Source organism: Zootoca vivipara, chromosome 16 (assembly GCF_963506605.1).
Source record: "Zootoca vivipara chromosome 16, rZooViv1.1, whole genome shotgun sequence".
In the NCBI taxonomy this organism is placed as follows: domain Eukaryota; kingdom Metazoa; phylum Chordata; class Lepidosauria; order Squamata; family Lacertidae; genus Zootoca; species Zootoca vivipara.
This window is the reverse complement of record NC_083291.1, coordinates 35,145,209-35,159,796: the sequence shown is the minus strand read 5'-3', so window position 1 is coordinate 35,159,796 and position 14,588 is coordinate 35,145,209. Positions and strand designations below refer to the sequence as shown.

Sequence of the window (14,588 nt, the reverse complement as noted above, 5' to 3'; positions counted from 1 at the left end):
GGCACCAAATGTCTTTGGCCACCCTTAATAGTGAAAAGTTGGGGGATCCTCGTTATGTGACTAACTGCAGACCAAAACGAAAGGAAGAAAAGCGTCGATATATAAACTCGCCATTCTGTGAAACTTCTCTGCCTGTCCCCGGGCAAACACCAGCAATGCCACAAGTCTACTATCAACAAGCATGTCTGGGCTTCAAGAATGGAAAATATGAAAGGGAGTGGCCCTGAAATTTGCAAAGGAACGTCCGTCCCGGCAGAAGCGATTTCACGCGGAAAATGGAGAAGTAAAATCTACAAGGGAAAGAATGAATCATTCCCCCCCGATGTGTGTGAGCCAGGCAGAGTGTGCTACTGGTGCCATTTTGAGGGTACCACTGACGAGGAAGTGTCCCCACCCAAAAATGATGTCTCATCATGTTCCAGTTGTCCTTATATAACTTAGCTGTGGGCGGTTATACAACCTCAAAGGAGACTCAACAGAGGGGGAAGCCACTCAACATTCCCAGCCAAAGTTATGTCTCTCTCTCTCTCTCTCTCTTTTGTCTTTGTTTGCCAGATTCACCAAGAATTGTTTACCTGCACCCTGCTGCTTGTGGGGGGACGTGTTACCACGTCTCTTCATGAAGTTTTCTCAACATACCACAATTCCCCACATCTCATGCACATACGCACGGGAAAGGAGCTTATCACTGAGACAAGGACCATGCGCGTTCTGGGAACTAGCATGTTCCAGGAGAAGGTCTGTCCTCTCAAACGGTGTCTGGAACGTCCGCATCAACCCCCTACTGTATTTTGCCACGCCGGGTTAAGGGGAAATTGTACCGTATCAATCATATCATCAATGCAGATTTCCGCCCAGGCAGAATCTTCCTGCAGGACGAACATTCTGCTGCATGCCTGCTCTGGACAGGCACTTACAAAAGCCTTACAAAAGCCAGAGCACACTTGGAAGTGGCCAGAAAGGCCTGCTGTAAAAAGGGGCAGGTGCCTTCTGCCTATACCAGCTGTACTTGCAATTGACAATGTGGGGTTAAGCAAATTCACATACGCGCCTAGCAGAGGAAACTTGCACTTGCTAAAGTCATTCTTCCTGAAGGGGCTTCGGTTAGGATTTAAAGATCAAGAATGCAGTTTAACCATCTTTCTTTCTTTCTTTCTTTCTTTCTTTCTTTCTTTCTTTCTTTCTTTCTTTCTTTCTTTCTTTCTTTCTTTCTTTCTTTCTTTCTTTCTTTCTCCCTAATGAAACACTTCAAGGGGATTTGGGGTGTGTCAGGCATGGTTCTCAACTACGCCAGTCCACGGTCAAAGGAAGACCCCAGAACTGTGATAAACTCCCGCTTTTCACCAGCAGCAAGTCCTAAACGTGGCCCCCAGTAGAAGAATTCCCCCACCGTATTTTCCCCGAGCTGCCTTCTGAATTACAGTTTTTAAAGAAAGTGAATGAGATTTATGACGCAAATCCCCTTCATTATGAAACCAAACACCATCCAAGAACATTTTGCCGCCGTGGGGAGCAATTTCTAGATGACACACAACACATGCTGAAATACTTTTTTTTTTCAAATTGTAGCTGAAGAGCCAGTTTGCAAAACACAGAGAAAACCACAAAAAAGTTAGCGCTTACCTAGCAATCTGAATGTTCCTGGTAGGAAGGTCCCAGTTGCTGTATAATTCCTCCTTGAAAGAGAGAGAGAGAGAGAGAAAGGGCAAGAAGATAAGAGAGAGGGAGAGGGAGAGAGAGAGAGGGAGAGAGAGAGTATCCAGCTGCCAAGAGTCTGAGCTGGGAACTTACCACCGAAAGTCACTGACTTTTAGTCAAAGAAGGGAAATCCTTTTTAAAACCTTAGCCCCTCCCAGGCCAGTAATTGTGAGGGCAGACAGATGAGACAGGACGTAGGAGGGGCCTCTTTACTGTAATGTGTGTGTGTGTGGAATAGGAATAACACCCTTTCATGTCTGCAAACTGGCAGCCAACATTCCTGCTTCATGGTATTTGGGGCTGAGGCCGTCGGTATTTAGGGAGTCAAAATGATTCTGGGTTTCAAGGGGAGGGGGAAATCAAGGTTATTCTAGGACACACGGAGACTTGCCGGTCTCTAGGGTGGACTGCTGGAACGTAGCATATGCTGTTTGGAGCTGGATTCTCATCCCAAAACGACTGGGTGCCGACTGTATTGTTTTCTCTTTTCCACCGTGTTTCCTTTTGAAACCCAGAAAGGATCGTTTTTGACCTGGGACAGAACGCAATTTTGCATATCCTGTCTTTCAGGCCTGGTTCTCACAGAGGCCGTCGATCTGGGCCTGGCCTGCACTTTTGGCTGCCATTGGGGGTTCACATGCCTCAAATGGTTTCACTGTTCAAAAAATTGTCTGCATGTACAAAATTCGATGTGAGAGGAAACGGTTCACTTCTAGCCTAACCTCCTCCCTGACATGTTAGTTCTCCATGTGCAAGGACTGTGTGTGTCAATACAAAAATAATTCTGCCATCTGGACAATCTAAAGCAGGCATCCCCAAACTGCGGCCCTCCAGATGTTTTGGCCTACAACTCCCATGATCCCTAGCTAACAGGACCAGTGGTCGGGAAAGATGGGAATTGTAGTCCAAAACATCTGGAGGGCCGAAGTTTGGGGATGCCTAATCTAAAGGGGATAAAGATTAGCTACTGGTTTACCATTTCTGTGGGAACCAGGTCTCAGCCACTTCTGGGACCAATGATTGGTGCGTCCTGAGAAATGTGCGTTTAATATGCCTTGCTTGCTTGTCCTGAGGAACTCTGCGAGTAGATTGTCAAAAAGTTAAGTTTTCCAGTTTTTGACTTTACTTGGTCTGATTGTTTTCTAATGACGGTTAAAGACATTTTCCAGCCCATACTGAATTCCTACCAGAGCCTCAGTATTGTGTAGATAAGGAAGGCTAGAGGTAACCAAGACATGCTTCCCCTGGTATGGTCCAGTGTAGCGAGACTAATTTGCTCCCCAGGACTCAGCAGCTGCAATATGAACAAAACCAGTTCATATTTCGTGGAATTTACTGCTCTTCTGGGTCATCAAGATGCAAAGTTAAGGATTGGCGCTAATTATGGGTGCAGCCCCACCTCTGAGTCATTTCAAAGAAGCTTGTGCAGAACCAGTTCTTACTGGATTATGTGCTCCCTTGGTTGTACGTATTTTGGCTGTTCAGAGAGTCAATCCAAAGAGCCGCCTTTGGTTGAAGCCATCTGGCATGTACTTTTGGGGTTGGGTACAGGCAAGAGGATGTAGAGCTGAAACAAGTTCAGGTTCATGAGTCAGATACGGATCTTTGTGAACAATCTTTTCTGCCTTTGACCCTGAGAGCTCTGTTGTGTTACTTCAGAATCAGTTTGTAGGGCCCACAGCTTGGAGGCAGCACCCCTAGTTTCGTTCCAAGACATCAGTAGCAAGTCTGAGAAAAGTTGTGAACTGCTGTTTCCTTGTGGTCGTTACCAAATGAAACCGTCACAAATTGATAGTTTTTGACAAAGTTGTGAGTCTTGCATCCCAGTATCCCTAGTGTCAGGAATTTCAAAGGTCTCCCAGGGTCTGGCAAGCTGTGATCGTGACAAATTCACAGCGCTTCTTCCCATATTTCAAGGGTCATCGCCAAGAACCTTCTGATCTCCACCCGGAGCCCAAACTCAGCTGCAAAAGGGAAGGAAGTTTAAAATGAAAATGAGAAAATAATATTCCAGTCAATTCTCAGCTCCACAGCCTTCTCTTACAGTGTTGAGAGGCAAAATCCATGCCACAAGACATGCTCGACTCCAGCTTGTGGTCCTCTTCCAGAAGAAAGGTTACTAGCATGTAACAACCACTATGGAATCTCCCTGCTGAGTACTGTGGGGAAAGCCTTAACCCATGTAGTTCTCAACAGATTACATTCACTCGCTGACAGGGTCTATCCTGAGTCACCAGGGGTGCCAACTTGAATAAAATATCAATAATAATAAAAATAATTAATCACAATATGTCACACACACAATTTGAATGGCAATGGCCATTAACTTTGGGGGGCAGGGTCCCTCAAATATTTTATGGGGGGGCGAAGGGACCTTGGCTCCTAGGAGTTGGCTCCTGTGCAAGTCACAAGGCAGCTTTTGAGCTCTGAGGTCAACAGTTGACATGATTTGATCACTGTATCAGCTGCAGGAGAAGTGCCAAGAGCAGAGACGCCCCTTGTAAATCACCTTCATAGACCTGACACAGGGCTTTGACCTCATCAGCTGAAAAAGACTCTTCACACTGCTCCTGCTCAATAAGATAGGATGCCCACCTAAACCCCATGAGATGATCATGCCCTTCCACGAAAACATGCACGGCACCAAGTATGATGGCTCATCCTTGGACGCCTTCCTTATAAAGAGCTGTGTTCTCACTCCAACTCTCTTTGGCATGTTCTTCTCCCTGTTGCTCTCAGATGCCTTCAGCTCAACAGAAGACAGTGTGTACATCCATTCGAAGAGCAATGGAGGCCTGTTCAACCTGGCACGTCTCCACCCAAGACAAAAGTGCGGTGGGCCCTGTGAGATGTTGTCTGCAGATGATGCAGCCTTGACAGCGTGCTCTGAGGAAGCTCTACAGAGACTCACCAGCTGTTCTGCCCAAGCCTGCATGGAGTTTGGCCTCACCATCAGCTTGATGAAGACCAACATCCTGGGTCAAGATGTCACCATCACTCCACGCATCAGCATTGGTGACCACATGCTTGAGGTGGTAGGTGATCTTGTCTACCTGGGCTCCACCATAACTAGCAACCTATCCATCGACTCTGAGCTGGACAAGCATGTTGGCAAGGCAGCTACAGCAATGACTTGCCTCTCCAAAACGGTATGGGAGACTGTGATGCTATCGACCACAATGAAGATCTACCAGTCTTGTGTATTGAACATGCTGCTTTATGGGAATGAGATGTGGGCAACTTATACCTGCCTGGAGCAATGCTTCAACGGCTTTCACATGTGCTGCATCACACAACAGGACAGAGTCTCAAACAAAGATGTGCTGTCCCAAGCCACATTTCCAGCATGTTCACACCCCTGTCTCAGTGATGTCTCTGCTGGCTTGGTCATGTCCACAGAAGGGAAGATGGCAGGACCCAAAGGATGTGCTGGCTTCAGGCCCCAGGCCTGTTGGCAGACACCTAGTCTAAATTACAAAGATGCCATGAAGGCTGGTAACATTAACCCTGCCTTGTGGAAATACCTTGCAGACATCTGCAGTGCCTGGACACAGGCAGGTCATGTAGCCACAACAATGACCAGAGGGGGAATGACCATGGAAGGAGTACAGAAAGAAGAAATGCCTTGGTAACATGTATCGGCACAATCCAATGCCTTCATCTGCCTCACCTGCAACAAAACATGTCTCTCCCTTATTGGTGTGTACAGGCACAGCAGGCCTGGTAACTCTCCAATGGTTTGACTTCACCTCCAAAGGCACACTCCTCCATTGTCTCCGGAGACAGATGGATGCCAACCAACTAGTTAATTCTCAGGTCAGACAATGTGCTATATTGTTATGCTTCTCACTATAGAATTAGATACAAGGGGAGGTTCATGCAGTGTGTTGGTTCATGCAGGACAGCAAAAAGAACCACTAGCCTGGCTAACAACAAGAGTTTCAGCAAATGCAGCTTTTCTCAGCCCTGTAGAATGATGAGGCTACACTTGCAGAAATTTCTCTTCCTTACAAATCTCTACAGTACTAGAGGCCTGTTCTGGGATGTGCAGGCCATTGAAAGGCTGGGATCTCAAACAGATAATTTTCAGCACCATCACCAAACTACAATTCTCAGGATTCTTTGAGGGAAGCCGGGGGAGTTAAACTGATGTACCGTATAAACAAAGGGACCCAGGTGGCACTGTGGGTTAAACCACAGAGTCTAGGGCTTGCTGATCAGAAGGTTGGCGGTTCGAATCCCTGCAACGGGGTGAGCTGCCGTTGCTCGGTCCCAGCTCCTGCCCGCCTAGCAGTTCGAAAGCACATCAAAGTGCAAGTAGATAAATAGAGACCACTCCGGCGGGAAGGTAAACGGCGTTTCCATGCGCTGCTCTGGTTCACCAGAAGTAGCTTTGTCATGCTGGCTACATGACCCGGAAGCTGTCTGCAGACAAACGCCGGCTCCCTTGGCCTATAGAGCGAGATGAGCGTCGCAACCCCAGAGTCGGACACGACTGGACCTGATGGTCAGGGGCCCCTTTACCTTTACCTTTTACCGTATAAACAAAAACAGAATCAGAGCAAAAAGTGTGTTGGTGCACCTCTACGGTATGTTCAACCCCTACCCCAAATCCTGTGTCTCTCCACCATGCCATTTCCCACCCCAACCTCCTGTTAAAACATCCATTGAAAACAGCACAGAGGAACCCAAGTTCAGTGCCAAAAGTGCTGTGTTCCCACACCAAGGATAAAACTGTGGCCATCGCCTTTAGGATGAGTACCAAATATTTCAAAATGCTCATGAAATGTCACTTGTTCTGTCCAACTTCTGGTGCCTCTCTCTTTACACCCCTACCTGCACTGTTGCCCCCAGCGGCCTCCCTGCAATTCCTTCACCAAACGCTCTCTATTTATGGACAGCATCTTGAAGGGCCTTGCGCAGGCTTGGGGCCGGCTGCAAAGAGCCAGAGTCTTCAGAGGCTGCCTTGAGCCCCGTCCCGTAGGTGCCTCCTTTGGTCTTTCAGTCCAGCGCTGAGTCACATACTCTGTGCTGCCCAGCAGTCCTGGACCTCAGTCATAAATCCTTTTCGCAGTAGTTGCCTTCCCCAAAGTGTGTTCCTGTGAAGATCAAAGATTTATGGTGTGCGCATGCGAGAGAAAGAGGGCTCATTTCAGGCATGTGTGGTGCACTTCATGTGCCCACTTTGTCCTGTTCAAATGCACCGCTGTATTCTAATTTTGTACTGTACTCGGGCTCTTTTAACGGTTAGTGCATAGTTTCCCCTGTATTAATTCCAAAGTCCATATTGGGGCAATGCCTTCATTAAGCCAACCAAAAGAGTTCTGGGGAAATCCAAAGCTGACACATTACTTTATGGCATTTTGGTTGGTCTAACAAAGGCCTTGCTCTAACATGGACCTTGGATTTTTTCCCCCCTTATGGGCCAGCAGAACTACCTTTATTCTCTGTTTTAAGTTATCCTGAGTACCGAACACTCTTTCTTAAGAGCGTAAGAGCTATCCATTGCAGCATTTTTTTGCAAGAATCTCGTAAACTAGCAGTTTCCAGTAGTTCACCAGAGGACCAGTGCACTTTCAGCCTACCCCTGCCCTGCTTCCTCTCTTCTCCACAAAGCACAGAAGCCATCTGCGTATCCCTAGAAGAGACACATCCTCCTCCCCCCCCCCGGGGCCCCAGGCCTTTGCTTAGCTCACTCCACCCTGCTACCAACTTCTCCCCTTACTTTGGGTGCGGCCATTTCTTGAATGGCAAAGTTATTTGTGCCAACATGTACTTCTGCGGGGAGGCTGCTCTGGGTTCGGCTTCCCATCCCCATTGTTTCCCACCTTGGAGGATGAGGATGGCAGGAAGTTCAGAATTTAAAAATGAATAAAATAAATTAAATAAAACAATTCTTTGTTTTTCTGCAGGCGTCACCTTGTAGGCATGTGCCAATTCTAGAAATGGAAGCAACTCGTAAGGGCTTCTGCTTGTCTAGAGCAGCATTTGTTTGTTTGTTTGTTTGTTTATATCAGGCATGTCCAACAGGTAAATCGTGATCTACTGGTAGATCACGGGGTGTTCCTGGTAGATCCTGGTTGATCTCTGGCCCCCCAGCGATCTCCTTAGAAAAAAGCAAACAAACAACAAACAAACAAAAAAATAACTTTGGCTTTCTCCAAAAAAAGCTCCACAACTTTGGTTTCCTAAAAAAGCTCAACAACTTTTGCGTCCCCAAAAAAGCTCAAAAATTTGGGTAGATCACTGCTAGGTTGTTGTTGTTGTTTTACGACAATGGGTAGATCACTGCCAGTTTTTTAATACTGTGAGTAGATCACGGTCTATTGGAAGTTGGACATCCCTGGTTTATATTATTTTATCATTGAATTTATATATGAACTGCCCTATACCTGGAGGTCTCAGGGCGGTTCACAGAACAATATCAAAATATAAAACCACAAAATATATTGCTCTCAAACAATCCCACTGCCACACACAAACAAAATTGGCACAAGGAATAGTGACAGTGTTCTTTAACCCCCCCCCTACTATGTTACAGTACACACTTTCCCACAGAAGGCATGGGTACAACCAGGGCTTTTTTTCAGTCGGAATTCACCAGAACTCCATTCAGGTGAGCGCCATTGCCATTGTAAGAGAATAAGGGAGGTGTTCGTGGTGAGTTCTGGCGCTTCTTTTTCTAGAAAACAGCTACGATCTTCACTCATGCAGTTGCTCGTTCCCAAGAAACCATGGTTTGGTTTAGCATGATGTGCGAACCGGTGAGGCGACTGACCCAAGCAGTGGGTTAAAGCTCCAATAAGGGCCAAGCTAGATGTGGTAGAAGCTGTCGGGTGTTTTCGTTTTGGTCCGTGATTAAGCAGCGAGAGGGGTGTCTCATTTTTAGGACAAAATGTTTGTGGCTTTAATAGAAACGACACACAACTTTGCTAATATATTCAGAAACGTTTGTCTCCTGAACATATACTGTTGTTTTCTTTTAATTCTCATTTTATGTAACTGTTGCATATCTTGTGTCGATTAATAATAATAATAATAATAATAATAATAGGGCCTTCTCGGTGGTGGCGCCTACCCTGTGGAACGCCCTCCCAACAGATGTCAAAAAGGAAAACAACTACCAGACTTTTAGAAGACATCTGAAGGCAGCCCTGTTCAGGGAGGCTTTTAATGTTTAATAGATTATTGTGTTTTATTCTTCTGTTGGAAGCCGCCCAGAGTGGCTGGGGAGACCCGGCCAGATGGGCGGGGTATAATAATAATAATAATAATAATGATAATAATAATAATAATAATAATACTCTTCCCTCTACCACATCAGAACCCCGCTTGTATGCTGTGTTCCCTCGAGCACGTTTTCCAGAGCTCAGCTCAGCTATAGTACCGGAAGTGGACCAGGCTGGGGAGGTGAGTGCCTGGAGCCACGGAATGTGGCCCAGTGAGGTGGGAGGGGGAAGCCTCAGCTCTTCTCACCTTCGCACCCATTGTGATGTTATAACCCCTCCCCGCCCTCCACTTAATAAGTGAGTGGGGTAGATGCATGAATGAATAATAATAAGCATGCTTTCATGAACTCTGCTGAATTTGGGTTGGGTGGCCACAGCCATCCACCAAGAGGTTTTCCTGCACCGGTCTCATAGTGAATGAACATGAGCTGCACACAGACCGTCCGAGTGCTTTCCCTCCCCCCTTAAAAATGTTTAGGGGGTACTCTCATTTTCGCATTCATATTGAAATACTGCCCCTCAATGAGGTCAAACTTAGATTCACAAAATGTTTAGGGGTATGAGTACCCCTGTGTCCCCCCCAGGAAAAAAAAGCACTGTCCAAGTGTCTCTAGATTTGGAGAAGCCGTCCCGGTTTCCTTAGGATGTCTCTATTTTCATTGGAGAAATATTGGAGGGTATGGAGTTATCTGACGCATGAGCCATCTGAAGGCAGTCCTGTATAGAAAAGTTGTTCAAAGTTTAATGTTTTATTGATTTTTTTATATATATGTTGGAAGCTGCCCAGAGTGGCTGGGGCAACCCAGTACGATGTGTCAGGTATAAATAGTAAAATTATCATTATGGAATGGGACGTCCCTATTTTCATCAGAAAAATGTTGGAGGGTGCCCTGTGAGAATTAGTAAGAAGGCAAGCCAGTGCCATTTCAACTTGTTTTGGGTCAGATTTCCCCTGCCCTCTCTATCTTCATTTGCACCGGTGGCTTGTGGCTTGGTTTTGTTTTTTTCTTCTTGTTCCCAGTGGCAATCCTGAATAGTAAAGTCCATGGCTGGAAAGCCTCCCATCCATTCCTCCACTGTCCTGCTGCACCTTTTCCCAGCAGAAGATTGAGGCAAACCCAGGAATTACTTCCTCTGCGTGTTTTTGTCAGCCACCCAATCGTCCCTGGCTTGCGTCAAACCCTGGCTGAGCTCAGATTTCCTTCCCTGTGATAAGCAGGCTGCGCATGCACGCACACACAGGCACACACACACACACACTCCTCGCCATGGCAACACTACACACACAGACATTAAACAGTGTTTTACTTCGGAAGTCTGCAAAGCCGCAGGACGTCACTGTGGTTGCTGCAGTTATGTGAGGCCTATAATATAACACTTAATTCAGTACAGGTTGTCTGGCGAGGAGTAGCAGGGGCTATTTTTTCCCTCCTAAATGCAAATCTCTGTAATTTGAGCAAACTTCCTGGCTGCTGCTGCTGCTGCTGCCGCCACCCAGCCCCCAAAACCCTAAGAGGGCCGTGTGTGTGTTTTTGGTCACTTCCATGGCAACAAGTCATGTTGTTGACTGGGTATTCCCCGCTGTTTGTCACGTCCCTACAATGGCAAACGTTGTAGTTTTGCTCCTTTGTCTCTTGTTGGAAACCTTGCGCAACGACAGCAAAAAGATTAACTGCATGCAGCAAACCAACCCGTCCCCAATTGTGAAGAGCTTTGCGGCCTTTTTATGGGGGAAGTGTGGAGGTAAATGGGTCCAAGTATGTGGGGAGACTCTTATACAGACCTAGAGAACAAGACCCTTAAGACATATGTGCTCTACAGTCACAACTTTCTGTTCAATTCCATAGCCTCCAACATTTCTCCAATGAAAATAGGGACATCCCGTCCCATAATGAAATTTTTACTATTTATACCTCACACATCTTACCGGGTTACCCCAGCCACTCAGGGCAGCTTCCAACATATATAAAAACATAATAAAGCATCAGGCACTTAAAAAAAATAACTTCTCTATACAGGTTTGCCTTTAGACAGCTCGGGGGTCGGATAACTCCACACCCTCCAACATTTCTCCAGTGAAAATAAGGACATCCTAAGGAAAAGTGCAGGGCCGTCTAAACATGTCAGGCGCCCTGGCACCGTGGTGCGATGATCGCGCCGGTGCCCCCCACCCCGTTTCTCACCGCAGTGGGTGGGCAGGCACAGCGCGCAGTGGCGCCCCCTTGGTGGCCCTGCGCCCTGGCGCCCTGCGCCACCCGGGCTTGCCTTAGAGCCGGCCCTGGAAAAGTGGGACATTCTGGGATCAAATCAGAAACCACAATGGCTTCCTTAAATCAGGGACATCCCTGGAAAATAGGGACACTTGGAGGGTCTGCAATTCTCAGCATTATCTCGGCATTCTGGTATAAAGCTGGTGTATATTGTTGTGTAGATATACTTTAGTGAGCTCCCAGCCACAAATTCTCAGTTGGCTATGGGAGTTGAGCATGCGAAGAGAAAATGTGGGTTTGCTTTTTTCTTTTTCTTTTTAAAGGATCCTAGCATGCTTTTCCCTGTTATGAGAATGCTACTTATCTGTCCAGGGTGTGCATCTACCGGTATCTCCTTATCTCATTTGGGAACTGACTATGATATCCATTTGAAGGAGCTCATAAATGTGACTGTGGCTGAATCAAAATGTCTCAGCTGATGAGCAACTCATAGAGCTGAGCTTGGAACCCTCAGAATTTGGATTGGAAGAGTTGCATTGCTTTGCCATGGAGTCTTTGCTGGGTCTTTCTTTCAGACACTTTATTACACATCTGCAGACCCCTCCAAGTGTCCCTATGTTGGAGGGTAAGCATCTGAAGAAGAGGGCTGTTGTCTTTGAAAGCTTGTGCCGTAATAAAACTGCTGGGACTTGCTGCCACAAAACCCTTTGTTGTTGTGTTTTATCATTATTGATGGATCCTTCAACACAGTAAGTCACCTGTGTAAATAATACCGAGACCCATATTGTGGAAATGAAATACAATATGCAATTGACTGCTGTTACTGGCACTCATTGTAGTTTTGCACTCATTGTAGAAATATTCAGGAATGCTGTTATCGTATGATGATTCTTAGGGGCTATTTATTACATGTTAACAGTCCCCCCAAAGCTGTGGTTCTTTTCTTTTAAAAGCTGCTGTGGAAGGAGGGAACTGAGAGCAGAGAAATGATGCAGGCAAAGGGAGGGGGGACTTAGCTTTTGCCCCACCTGCCATTTCATTGCTCCAAGTATCTTTCATCATGTGAGATTCTCCCTTCCACTATCACCCCGTAGCAATACATAACATGCAGTTCATGGCAACCCCTTTATAACAGAGATGACCAAGTGGTGGGTCATACTGGGCCACATCTGCCCCTTGCCCTGGATTTCCTAAACTCCCACCACCCTTCCGTATGCCAGATTGGGAATGCAAGGGGTGTCATTGCTTCTTAACTATCGCCCCCTTTTTTCCTGGAAGGAGGGACCCTGGCCAGCAAAGAAGTGGCCTCACGTCTGCAATCTAAAGGATATTAGTTTTGTTTGATTCACTTTGGATCAATATGTGGGAAAATGTGGACATCTGGTGACCCATGTCAGAAGTCTAGATTTTGGTGAATTTCCTTTAAAATAGCTCAAAAACAAAAGCTCAACAACTTTGGGCAAAACTAAAAAAAGGTCAACAACTAAAACAAAACAAAACACACATGCTTCCAGGGGCGCAAGCAGGAGAGGACAAGGGTGGGCTCATTGTCTTGTCATGTCCTGCTGCAGATCAAACACTAGATGCCATGATGATGGCAGCCATGTTGACTTATTTTCACGGGTTCCCTTTTCACCTCAGGCATGCTTTTAAACATCAAGGGGGCACACAGGAAAGGGGATTTGAATTCTCCCCACTGCCCAGCCTTTCCTTCTCGGACCCTCTCACTTCACTTCATGCGCTTTGCTCAATAACTTTGGTGTGTGGGTTTTCAGTTTTTGAAATATGGCAACCCTACACTTCACTCACCCTTCCTGGCTCACTTCTGTTATTGGGGTGAGAAAAGCGCCTGAGGGAAAATATTGTGGGGCGTTCCCAGGGCGGGGGAGCATTCATCTCTCCTCACCTTCAGATTCCTTGTCATGTTAACATACGACACCTGCCCTAGCCCTTGAAGTTTTTTGTTTCATTTAAAAAACAACAAACCGAGGCGGACAACTAGATTGGGGAAGAACATTAACCACTATTTGAACAAGACAACCTTTAATTCTGTTTCTCAGACTACTACCATTAGAACGGTGTTAACAGAAGCAAAGCAAACTTCTGGTCTGATATCAAATTGGCTGCTCTTGCCTCTAAAAAGCAACATATAACATGTAGAATTATTTCGTTCTTCCCGGAGCATTTATATCTGATGGAAAAATGTAATCTGGAAGCTTGCATTGTAATATATTGGACACGTTAAAGTATTTTTTCAACAAAAAGTAATTAATGGCCCACTATCAAAATGAGAGGAGGTAGTAAATGGTGTTCAGCTTTCATGAATTACTTGGATGTAGGAATTAAGGAGCAGTATGCTGTCATAAAACTGTGGCTGTCCTTTGTACACAAAGGGTTAAGCCTCTGGAGTTGTTCTGACTAAATATTGCCATCTCTCTATGGTGGGCTTTTTGTCGTCCCAAAGGGTTGCTATGGTGATGCTTCTACATTCCTAAATACAATTATTGGAAGGTTTTATATTTCCTCCGTGCTCCAAATCAGCATAGCCAAGAATAGAGGGGAACCAATGTGCTGAGCACATGCAAAGGGAGATCTAGTCTTACTCTCCCTTTCTGGCTTCCCCGTTGATGACGCAGCCTCATTTGCACCCGTATTTGATGGCCCAATTCACAAGTTACTTTTTGTGACATGGAAAAGTAACTTTTTCACCCAATAAAATAAAAAAATTCCTTCAGTAGCACCTTAAAGACCAACTAAGTTTTTATTTTGGTATGAGCTTTCGTGTGCATGCACACTTCTTCAGATACACTGAAATAGGAGTCCCCAGGCGCTTATGTAGAGAAGGGGTGGGGAAGGGGTGGGGTGGGGAGGGGGTATCACTCAGAAGGGTGGTGGAAGTGGGTGATTGACTGACTGATAGCTGTTGATGACTGAAAACGACTGCAAATGGTTTTGCATGAAAAAGCAAGGGTTGAGATGGCTGAAGATCGCTTTATCATGTATAATGAGATAAGAATCCTATGTCTCTGTTCAAACCAGGTCCCTCCATGGTTTTGAGCTTGGTGATAAGTTGTAATTCAGCAACTTCTCTTTCCAGTCTATTTCTGAAATTATTTTGTAGTAAGACAGCTACTTTGAGATCTTGTATAGAATGTCCTGGGAGATTGAAGTGTTCTCCTACTGGTTTCTCTGTCTTCTGGTTCCTGATGTCAGATTTATGTCCATTTATCCTTTGGCGTAGGGTTTGGCCTGTTTTCACCCAATGTTCATGTAGTGAAACAATGTTTTGAATGCTCTTAGATACATTAAAATTGCCAGTGAATTTTTAAAAAACTGTTCGAAATAACGTTTAATAAAAAAAACGGAAGCCTTCCTCTTAGGCATATTGGTGTCAGACATCCCAAGGGAGAAAAAAAGGATCTTTTTGTATGCAACAACGGCAACGAGGGTG

General features: G+C 45.8%; 1 long non-coding RNA gene across 1 annotated transcript in view; it reads right to left on the bottom strand.

Annotated features, from left to right (window-relative positions):
• LOC118097724 (uncharacterized) overlaps positions 1 to 1,835 on the bottom strand; it is a 46,384-nt gene extending 44,549 nt beyond the window's left edge. The window contains exon 1 of the long non-coding RNA XR_004694085.2: positions 1,624 to 1,835. This is a non-coding gene — a long non-coding RNA (uncharacterized LOC118097724). The remainder of the gene's footprint in view (positions 1 to 1,623) is intronic.
• Positions 1,836 to 14,588: the final 12,753 nt, after the last annotated feature.